The 11,109-nt window shown below is 52.6% G+C and overlaps 1 long non-coding RNA gene across 1 annotated transcript; it reads right to left on the reverse strand.

Moving 5' to 3' along the window:
- Positions 1-3,437: 3,437 nt before the first annotated feature.
- LOC125084093 (uncharacterized) lies at positions 3,438-10,786 on the reverse strand. The gene is made up of 4 exons (XR_007122470.1): positions 10,541-10,786; positions 9,941-10,068; positions 6,980-7,116; positions 3,438-6,598 (listed from the first exon to the last, which is right to left on the reverse strand). It is a non-coding gene; the product is annotated as an uncharacterized LOC125084093 (long non-coding RNA).
- Between the last annotated feature and the right edge of the window lie 323 nt (positions 10,787-11,109).

Raw genomic sequence — 11,109 nt, forward strand, 5'->3', positions numbered from 1 at the left:
TACTTTTCTGTGATTAAACTTTCTACAACTTGTTCTGTAAGACAGATTCAAACTTCTCACGGACGACAGCCTCAGCGCCAGACAGCATCCACCCGATGCGAGCGTTGGGCATGGTGTGGAGCGATCGGTGGCCGTGTGGTAACAGACCAAGAAGTCCGACACCCCTGGGGCTCTGCTTCCAGGGAGGGAGAGGCAGGAACGTGACCTTTGGCTCCTGAGCTGCCCCTTCTGCTGCTTGACTCTGGTCTGTTCGGGGCCAGGGGCAGTAGCTGCATTGCCCTGGGAGGTTAACTCTGGAATGGCCAAGATAAGATCTCGGACGACACAGGAGAGGCACAAAGAGGGCACAGCCGCCAAACAGCTGAGGACACCTTTCCCAGAGGTGCGCAGGTCACCAAGATGTGCGTTTTAGCAAGAAGCAATGGGTAAAATTCTCCTGCCCGCCATTTTGCGAAAACGTCTACTTCCCGGAAGTGAATTACAGCAATAAATTGTGAAAATTGTTTCCACTGTTTATGTAATTGGGAATTCAAGAACTTAAAAATATTTAAGTATACTCAACCTGTTTTTGAGACTCTTATAGGTACAATTCTGTTTTTCATTTTATTTTTTTAAAAAAAGATTGCATTTATGTATTTCACAAGGAGAGCATGAGAGAGCACAAGCAGGGGGAGAGGCAGGCAGAGGGAGAGGGAGAGGCTGGCTCCCCCGGGCGCAGGGAATCCGACTCAGGGCTTGATCCCAGGACCCCAGGATGGTGACCTGAGCCGAGGACAGACATGACCCACTGAGCCACCCAGGCGCTCCATTCCATTTTTTCAGTTCTGGATTGCATCCATTTGAAAAGAACAGAGCAAACCTTGAGTATGCCATTATTAGTGGTATTCGTGGTATGGTTTTACTTACCAGACTTTTATAATGCTTGTTATATGTCAGGCACGACTCCAAGCACTTTATAAAGTCACTGAATCCTCACGATGACCTTGCTAGGTCCGTACGATTGTCAACACTCTCAGATAAGGAAATGTGGGCACAGAGAGGGTAAGCAACTTACCTGAGGTCACACAGCCAGGAGGTGCCAAAGCATGGCTTGGAACTCAGAGCAGCTAGCTCTGGAGCTTGTCACAAAGAAGGGAGAGACAAACATTTCTGTAAAACCTTTTCTAGAGCCGTTGGGGCAAACCATCAGGTCCATGAAGGACCAGGAAATTAACCAAGTAAAAAAAATTCCAAAAAAACTCTTTGACTTTCCTCAGCCCCATCCAGCGGTGCCTGTCGGGATATCATGACTGCCGCATGCCATCTTGTGGTCAAAAAGAATACAGCGTCCAGCTCTGAGAAGTCCAGACCTTTCCATGCCCCCCCCCCGCCCCGGGGGGCTGGCAGGCTCTGGCCATATGCTGCCAACAGCAGGGAGAAGCGGCAAGGAGCTCCGACCCTGCTCAGGAACCCACCTGTGGAGTCACGGGGGAGAAGGCAGGCAGACCCGGAAGATGCTTCCGGAGGGTTTGCCACAGTAGATAGGCCATGTGATCCACCAGCACAGGGGAGCAGAACAGACCCCGGGAATGCTGTGTCCGTGGTGGTGCTCCTGCCCACCATACAGATGGGAAAAGTGAGGGTCAGGGTCACACAGTTAATGACGGAGCTGGGACTTCTGGCCATCCCTACCCCCGACCACCAGGCTGCCCTCGAGCCCACTCTCCACTTCTTCTGTGGACCAGAATTCCCGATCTCCCTCGGTCCCCGGACACGCTCTGGCCAGCAGAGAGGGCTCTTCCCTGGTCCTGGCTCACACAGCAATGGCTTTCAAGCACTTCAGTTTTCCTACAAGCTTGTCCTGGAGATGTCTGTGCCAACGCCAGGGGGCCCCGGGCCACGGCCACATACTCTTCTGTCTTGCTAGGTCTGTACGGTTGTCAACACTCTCAGATGAGGAAATGTGGGCACAGAGAGGGTAAGCAACTTACCTGAGGTCACACAGCCAGGGATCTGAAACAGTTCCCAGGTCTGCTCTGTGACACACATGTTTTGACATCTTTCTGTAGACTCTCCCACCACATGGGTCCATCTGATGCTCCCTCGGGATTCGATTCTGGGGATGCTGAGTCCCCCCGGACAGGTGTCCCACAAGCTCTGACGGGTCTGTCCTTATCCCTGGCCCCATGTTGGTGGTCGTCTGACCAAGGCAGTCTGCCAGCCTTCTCCAACATAAAGGTACTATTTTGTCCTTTCCGACGAGTGAGGGCTCTGCAGGTGCATGCTGGGGGTCATGCCGCCGTTCAGCGCACAGTGACAGGTGCAAACTTGCGTCTGCTGGAGAAAACCGAGCTGCAGACCCAGCGCTCTGACTGAGGATGGCAGTTACCCATGCTCCCAGTTCGTAACCTCCCCCACTGTTCTGGATAGACAGAGGGTGTTCACTAGTTCCCCGGGGACCACATTAAGCTTTGTAAACATTGTTTTATTTGAGTGTAGTTGACACACAATGTTACATTATGTCCGGCGTGCAGCACAGCAACCCAAGTCAACGCATTACACTGCTCTCTCCACACGTGTAGCTGCCGTCATGGTGTGACACTGTCCCAGCACCACAGACTGCTCTCCAGGCTGTGCCTTGTATTCCCGAGACAATCATCCCCTCCCTGGAAGCCAGGACCTCCCTCCCCACTCCCCCACTTTGCCCATCCCCCACCCTCTCCCTTTCTGCAACTGTCAGTTTGCTCTCTGTCTTCATGGGTCGTTTCTGCTTTTTGTTTTGTTTATTCATTTGTTTGAGGTTCCACAAATGAGTGAAATCATGTGGTAGTTGTCTTTGTCTGACTTATCTCACTTCATACCCTCCAGGACCCTCCGTGTCACAAAAGTCAAGATCTTATCCTTTTTTATGGCTGCGTGATATTCGTGTGTGTGTGTGTGTGTGTGTGTGTGTGTGCGCGCGCGCGGGTGTACCACCTCTTGTTCATCCATTCATCTATCCATGGACGCTTGGGTTACTTCCGTATCGTGGCTATTGTAAAAAACGCTGCAATAAACATAGGGCTGCATATAAGCTTTTGAAATAATGTTTTCATTTTCTTTGGGTAAATACCCAGCAGTGGAATTATGGGATCATATGGTCGTTCTGTTTTTAGGTTTTTCAGGACCCTCCACACCGTTTCCCACATTGGCTGCACCAGTCTGCATTCCCACCAAGAGCGGATCAGGGTTCCCTTCTCTCCATATCCCTGTCCACACTAATTTCTTGGGTTTTTTCGATACTAGCCATTCTGACGGGTGTGCGTGAGGTCTCCTTGTGGCTTGGATTTGCATCTCCCTGATGATGAGTGTTGTTGAGCATCTTTTCCTGCGTCTGTTGGTTATCTAGATGTCTTCTTAGGGAAAATGTCTCTTCAGGTCCTCTGCCCATTTTTTAATCAGATTGCTTGGTTTTTTGGTGTTGAATTGTATACATTCTTTTGTATATTTTGTTTATTTCGGATAGTAACCCCTTATCGGTTATCTCATTTGCAAATTATCCTCTCCCATTCACTAAGTTGCTTTTTCATTTGGTTAATGTTCTCCTTGGCTGCGCAGAAGCTTTTTCTTTTCAGATTAAGGGAGGGGGTTCCTGAGCTCCCTCCTGTCTTGACAGTAACCCACCATCTCCAGGGCAAACAGCTCGACCTTCATCCCTCACAAAGCCCTTGGTCACATCCCCATCCTCTGCCTGCCCCCCCAAGAAAGGGACTGGATGAAGAAAGTGCTTCACTCCAGGGGAGAGAGGAATTCCCTCCATACAGCAAGTCAGGGACCCTTGCTCAGTGGGCCCGGGACAGGGGGTGACACAGACCAGACCCAGGGCAGAAGAGGAAGGAAGTTGTTGGGGGGTGCCTGATGTGCCCGGCCAGCTCCCACAGGTGCAGGACAGTTTCCAGGAGTGAGTGGGTGAATGGAATGAATTCTATGAGGGGAGGGAGTGAACCTTCTCCCCGATCCGTGGTCAGAAGTGTGCACCATGATGAAGGTCACCTCGGCTTATCTCTGAAAATGCACACAGCAATTGCTTCTGTGACTGAGATGGTGCCTGGCTTGTCCACGTGCTGTCCTGCATTGACTGAGGCCCAGAGCCTGTGCAGGTGGGCCTGACGTCATTCAGGCCCTGCCCAAACGGCCATTTGCACACACACCTTGCCCAAATTTCCCAATTCCCGCACTATCTTGAGACGCCTGCACATGAAGCCTCGTCTCCATGCTCTGCAGATGTGTGTCACCAGGAAGCCTTGAAATGCAGGTGGAAGTTTCCCCCGAACTCTCTACATGGGGAGCTTCCTAACAAACCTGGGTTGTGTTCACAGGACACATCATGTCACCAGCAAAGATGTCAGCAGGGACAGGAGGAGGGGCCCCTGTCTTTGGACAGCCAGCAGCCCCCAGGGCCCATGCGGGGGCCATGCCACCCACAAAGACATCCCGCCAGGGTTCTTGCAGGAAGGGAAAATCGAGTGACCCAAGCTGCACCCCCCACCACGTCTCCTCCAGGGCACAGCCCTGGGCCCATAACCACAGGTCCCCTCCAGGGACATGACAGCAGCCTGAGCAACCATGTTTCTCTGCCAGGGGTGATTCTGCCTCTGGCTGTGTGTGTTATTGTGACACACATGTCACCTCAGCAGGAGGCTGGCCACCCCAGTCCACACGGATCTGCCAGGTAGTTGAGCAAACACTGTCCCCTTAGGAGCGCAGTCCCATTTGGGACCCCGTGACCCTGAAGCCTTGGGGGGTGTGCGGGGAACAGCATATGCCAGAGCCAACAAGAACAGTCTCGGAGACGGTGTGACTGTCCACAGCGTGGCCACTACCTTCTCCAGTCCTCAGAAGCCAGTGCCACCCAGGGCAGTCAGCTCAGAGGATCCCCCTTCCAGGACGGGGTCCTCCCTGCCATGGCCGAAGTCTGGAGGTCAGCGAGCATTTCCTAAGGGATGATCAGTCAGTCTCCGAAGGCCAGTTCCCCCGTGTTCAGGGGGAAGAAGGGCTGTCAGGCAGCCCAGTCTCAGCCTGGCCGCAATCACTAGTTGAGCACCTACTGTATGCAAGGCCGTGCGTGTGGACTCTGACTCCTGGAAGCCCAGCATCCAGCGGGAGCAGACAGGCCACTGAGTGCCTCCTGCCTCCGATGGTCATCACTGCCCCCTCTTCATGCAGCCCCTGCAGGAGCTCCCCAAAGCCAAGGACGCGGCCTGGGAGGGGTGGGGAGGAGTTTGGGAGACACACGGGTGTTAGATGAGCCATAGCCAAGAGGCTCATGGGAGCGCGTGAACAGAGGGATGCGGCCGCCATCAGACTGCGCCCGTGTCCCGGGGCAGTTTCTCAGACTGAACCCGATGGAACCGCAGCCCAGGGCAGGAGGGATGGTAACCACAGACCTGCTCCATTTTCAGACGGGTTTGGGCATGCTGGGTGGGAAGAAACCTGGAGCGGTCCTACAGGATTTCACAAAGCTTTTACTTCATCGCAGCATTTCTCGGCTTTCTGGGAGAGAGAGGTTTTGGCATGTCACAGGTATTAAATGTATGTGGCCACCGACCCTTTGTATGGACCATAACGTCTGGGTTCCATGGGACACGGGCTGGGGGGACAAATGTCCCAAGAGTCTCCGGCCCTAACACGGAAAGGGGTTCATTCGCAGAGGACAGCACTTCTCAAGGAGGCGTCTGTGCCCCAAGCTCCTGAAGGGACTTCGGGATCATAACACTCTTCAGGGCATTCTGACCCCTGCCCCAGTCTGAGAAGCATGAGAATTGGGGAGGCTGACCGCAATCCTGATGCCCTCTGACATCAAGGCTGGGCCCTGGGAGGGAAGGTCCCAAAGGCAACAGCAGGAGTGAAGGGATTTCAGGGGCAGACCCTGGAGCTGGTGGCCGCTGGGTGAGGGGCCCCGCGGCCAGGCCCAGGGGTGATGGAGCGCCCCCCCAACTCCACGCAGGGCCCCCCGGTCACCACCAGACCTGGAAAAAGCCTGTCGCCACGCAGGGACAGAGACTCTTTCTCCCTTAGGGTGAGGACGGCAAACATCAACGTCAGAACAGGAACATGATTAGAAGCCCAGGATCGTCTGCAGCGCGAGGCTTGTCCAGAGAATGCGCAGAGCAGAGAGGGGAAGCAGAGTCCCTTCCCCCGCCCCGCAGTCCCCTTCCTACTCAGGACCCAGATGTCACCACCAGGACACAGCCCTCACCCCAAGTGCAGCACACGCTCTGGTGGAACTTTTCTTGTTAGAAATTGGGCCAAACTCAGCAGAAATAACAGGGTGACCCCTTGTCAGCTGCTCAGGTCAGGCTCAGGGGACAATCGGAGGCTGAGGCCAGCTGCCAGCTGCCACCCTCCATGCCTCTCTTCCCCAGGATAGGGCTGGCCGCTCGATCGCCCAGGCTCGGGGTGGGGGGCGGGAGGAGACCTTGTGGACATTCAAGACAAAGTCTCCTCTAGCACCTTCCTACGTCCTCAGTGCTGGAAGGATTCCACTGAGGCAGGGGTCTCTCCACCCTGAATCGTGGTGGCATCCAAGAGCAGGATTTAATTTAGGGTGCACAGACCGGGCAGCCTACGCTCCTGGGCCCTGCAGGGCAGAGAGGAGACACGCCAGAATGTGAGCATCCCAGGTGGTTTCTGTGAACGCACAGAAGCGTGTTTCCACCACGTGTGATGCATACACGTGTGTCCGTAGTAGCATCTGCTCTGAATCGTTGTCCCCACTCCCACAGCAAGGTCACCTGCGCCCTGGACAGCCACCCGCTGGGCACGGTCTCTGAGCCAGCCCAAGCAGGCAGGGCTGCCGCAGGACCCCAGGCCGTCCTGGGGGTCGAGCGCCTGGACCTCTCACTCTGTCGACAGCGAATCCCAGCCCAGAATGGGGGCTCCTGGGTCATCCCCGGATCGCGTCTCCACTGATGTCAACATCGAACCCTGTCTGACTGGGGAAAGGTGTGCGGCTGTTCACCTGAATCCAGACCGGGACAGACCCTCCCCGAGTCGAGAAGGCCCTCATGGGGGACACTTTCTTCTTCTTTGGGGCCATCCACGACAGCAGGAGCAGAGCTGGGATTTGGTGGAGCACATCTGCCGGTGTGGAAACCACTGGAAAAGGGGGTTGTCGGTTACCAGCTTGTCCTGAGTCAGCCCCCCTTTCAGCTGCAGGGGAGAAGCCCCCCCTAGTCCCAGAGTGCGTGCACGGTACACGCAGCGTCCGCCGGTGGACTGCGGGGAGGGAGGGGACACTCCCACACTGACAGCTGCATTGTCTGTCCCCCAGTGAGGAAGGCGCGGCAAGGAGCCCAGCACGGGGCCCAACAAAACCCAGGCTGACAGGCTGAGCCAGCAAGCCCACCGCGGTGCCCGGAGAGAGAGAGAGAGAGAGAGAGAGATGTGGGGACCTGTCAGGGCCAGAACTGGGTGTGAACGTTCAGAGCGGATTTGCTCCTAAGATCCGAGAGCTGGATACAGCGCACGCGTCCATCGGGCGGTGGATGGATACACAAACCGTCGTGCCTCCCTGCACTGGAATGCCACCCCCAGTACAGAGACAATCACTGGCCAGCACAGAGAAGCGTAAAAGCACGATGCTACTCCGAACTCCACAGGACGCACCTGCGGGTCCTGAACTCACAGACGAGGAGAAGCTAGCCACGAAGCAAATCCATGGCCGGTGGTCGCAGACGGACTGACTGCAGAAAGGCGCGGGGGGACGGGGGTGCCCGCGGGCGGGATGGGGATGTTCCACCACAACCACAGGGTGGCTGCCAGGCTAATACCCTTGTCGGAACTGTCCACGGCATTTACATGGTGCGTCTCGGGCACCCCGTGGCTCCGTCGCTTATGCTGACTCTTGGGTTTGGCCCAGGTCCTGATCTCAGGGTCATGGGATCGAGCCCCACCTCAGGCTCCCCGCTCAGCAGGGAGTTTACTTGAGAGTCCCTCTCCCTCTGCCCATCCCCCTCCAAAAACAAAAATAAAAATATATCTTAAAATAAAAAGGTGCATCTCATTGTGGGTATATTGTTCCTCCATATAACCGACCCAGTAAGGAGAAGAAAAGACAGATTTTTTTTAAAGCGTATTCTTTTTCCTTTCTTTTCCTTTTTTTTTTTTCTTCTAATAATCTCTATGTCCAATGTGGGGCTTGAACTCACCATCCCCAAGATCAAGAGTCACGTGCTTTTACAGACGGAGCCATGTAGGATCCCCTAAAACATAGTCTTAATTTACGGCCACTTTGGAGAAAGTTGGAAAAGAGGACAATAGCTTGAGGGTCAGATTAAATTTGAAAGGTCAACGAAACCTTTCCACTGGAACAATGATTCAGCAGTAATTTGAGGCTCAGGGATCCAAAAATTGGGGACACAGCACCACCTAGTGGCCCAATTATGTGTTTAAACTACCCTAATGTGATGCTTCTGGAAGTGGTAGACTGACCCTTCCAGTCTGGTAAAGGTCTAATAAAAAGTGTTCCTAGGGCGCCTGGGTGGCTCAGTGGGTTAAGCCACTGCCTTCGGCTCAGGTCATGATCTCAGGGTCCTGGGATTGAGGCCCGCGTCGGGCTCTCTGCTCAGCAGGGAGCCTGCTTCCCTCTCTCTCTCTCTCTGCCTGCCTCTCCATCTACTTGTGATCTCTCTCTGTCAAATAAATAAATAAAATCTTTAAAAAAAAAAAAAGTGTTCCTAGTGAAAATTTCACCAAAAGTAATATAAAAACATCTTATACCTACTGGTTAAAAAAAAAAAGCATTTCCTACCTTTGAGCTCAATCAAAATAAAATTTCGGAGACATTCTCATTTTAATTAGAAACAAAACAAAAGTGCTTGCTGCCACTATTATTTAATATTTTTCTGGAAGTTTTAGCCAATGCCTAAGTTTTAAAGATTAATAAAATGGAAACAAGGTGTAAAATTATTTAAAAGGAGGAAATACAATGATCGCAATTGGAAGGTAATGGAACAATGAAGTTAAAACATAAGAGAATCATCTTAAAATTCTTATAATGCATTAAGTGATCAGATACCAGATTAAGGATTGAAAGTAATAGCTTTTATAACAGCAATCACAGACCATATGCTGAAATGATGGAAAATTCCCATTAATAGTAAAAGTAGCAGCAACAAAATTATATAAAATGCCCATAGATAATCCCAAAGCCTCGTGCCTATGGAAGAAAACTATCAATTTTTACTGAATGGAGATGGTGAGGCATCTATCATTTCTTGATGGAGAAAGTTACAGAACATATATGTCCTTTCTCTTCAGTTTATCTTATGTATTTTATGGGCCTTCAGTCACACACATAGGTAATTCCCAGATTAACTTCAGTCATATGTACAAGCTCTCAAAGCAATACTGTAATGAGTTTTGACTGAAATTCCATACAACTCACGTTAATCTAAACACTACATATCTATATGCTCATAAACACATTGCATCGCCTTCCCTTTTTTTTTCACTTTGTATACTAAATGCAACTTTTGCAGCTTGCCATCTCATGCAAAAAATCACCATTTTGAGAGGCATCTGTGGGCTTGTGCGTGGTACCCTATTGTAGGCATGTCCCCCAGCCCATCCAGGCCCCTGCGGGTGGACATTTGCTTCCGTACGGACAGTGCAGCCCTGAGCATGCCTCGTTTCTCCAGGCACATGCGTGCACCATCTGACAGGTGCACAGATGGGCGCGTCTGAGGGCGGACCCGCTGGGCCCCCGATATGCACCTGCTCAGCCTCCCAGTGCACACTAGCCTTGCAATTATCTGCTCGTTGAGGGTTAAATACGTGCCATGGACTGAACTGTGTTCCCCAAGTTCACACGGAAGCCGTAGCCCCAGTGGGATGGTATTTGGAGGCAGGGCCTTTAGGAGGTGATCGGGATGACAGGAGGTCATGAGGGTGGGCCCCACAGTGGGGACAGTGCACTTACGGGAAGAGACACCCCAAGAGCTGGCTTCCTCTCTCCTCCGTGTGAGCACGCGGCAGAGGGCGGCTGTCTGCAGCTGGGAGAGCTCGCAGCCACAACGCACCTTGATCTAGGACCCCCAGCCTTCAGGACTGAGAGAAATAAATACATTCTACATTTATGGTGAGACATCTATCATCTCTCGATGGAGAAACTTATAGAATGTACACGTCTCTCTCTCAGAGAAAGAAAGAAGTGAGCTTGACAGGTTACTCAGCACACGACCCACAGCTGTCCCCGTGCCAGCAGTCAGACTTGGGACCATGCCACGAGAAGGTCCCACTTGGGGTTTGTGTGTGTGCCCATCTATGCACGGGAGCACACGCATGTAGAGGGAGAATGAGCGAGCACAGATGTGTCAAGGGTTGGGGGGGTGGTCCTGCCCTTGGGGTACAGTGTCCATCGCACCGATGCCCCAACAGCCCCACTCTGGCCTTGGCCGTGTGCCCCTGACGTTCTGCGTAGAGATGCCGTGAGACCAGCACCCATCAAATCAGGGCTGAGCGATCCCGGAAAACAAGGCGGACAACAGCTCCATACCCTGCGAGTAATGAAATCACTCACCTTTTGGAGAAATAAAAACCTAATTCCAAAGGTTACAAGAAAGGCCTGCAGACCCGTGAATCCCATAAAACAGCAGGTGGGTGGAAGATGTGATCTGGCTGGAGAGCGGCAGGTTTTCTGACTGTTCCGTCCAGATTTCTAACGAGTATCTTACTTATTTTTAAAGTTAAATGAGTGCATGTTGCCAACACAAGCAAGGAGCTCAGAAAGAAGTCATCTTGGTGGGGGGCTATGACCGCGATGAGTAACTCGGCCTGGGATTTAAATACCACGGTTAATGCTAATGTTAATAACACGGTTAATGCTTAGCCCGGCCTCCTTCCAGGAACAAAACAGGATTTAGCAAAGCGGAAAAGAGAATTTACCAAAAAAATGACTATGACCTTCAGGACTGCTGTGACCACAGAGCCCGGGACACACAAAGGCTTTTCCAAGCCAGCATCTGGCCCCTGACACCCTTTGCAATCTGGTCCCTGATTTCCCCACAGGCCAGGCAACACTGGAAGCACAGAGCTGCTTTGGGTCAGCACCGCAGCCCAAGGAACCGTAGGACTGTGATAAAATGATCT

The sequence above is a fragment of the Lutra lutra genome, chromosome 13, assembly GCF_902655055.1.
Source record: "Lutra lutra chromosome 13, mLutLut1.2, whole genome shotgun sequence".
In the NCBI taxonomy this organism is placed as follows: Eukaryota; Metazoa; Chordata; class Mammalia; order Carnivora; family Mustelidae; genus Lutra; species Lutra lutra.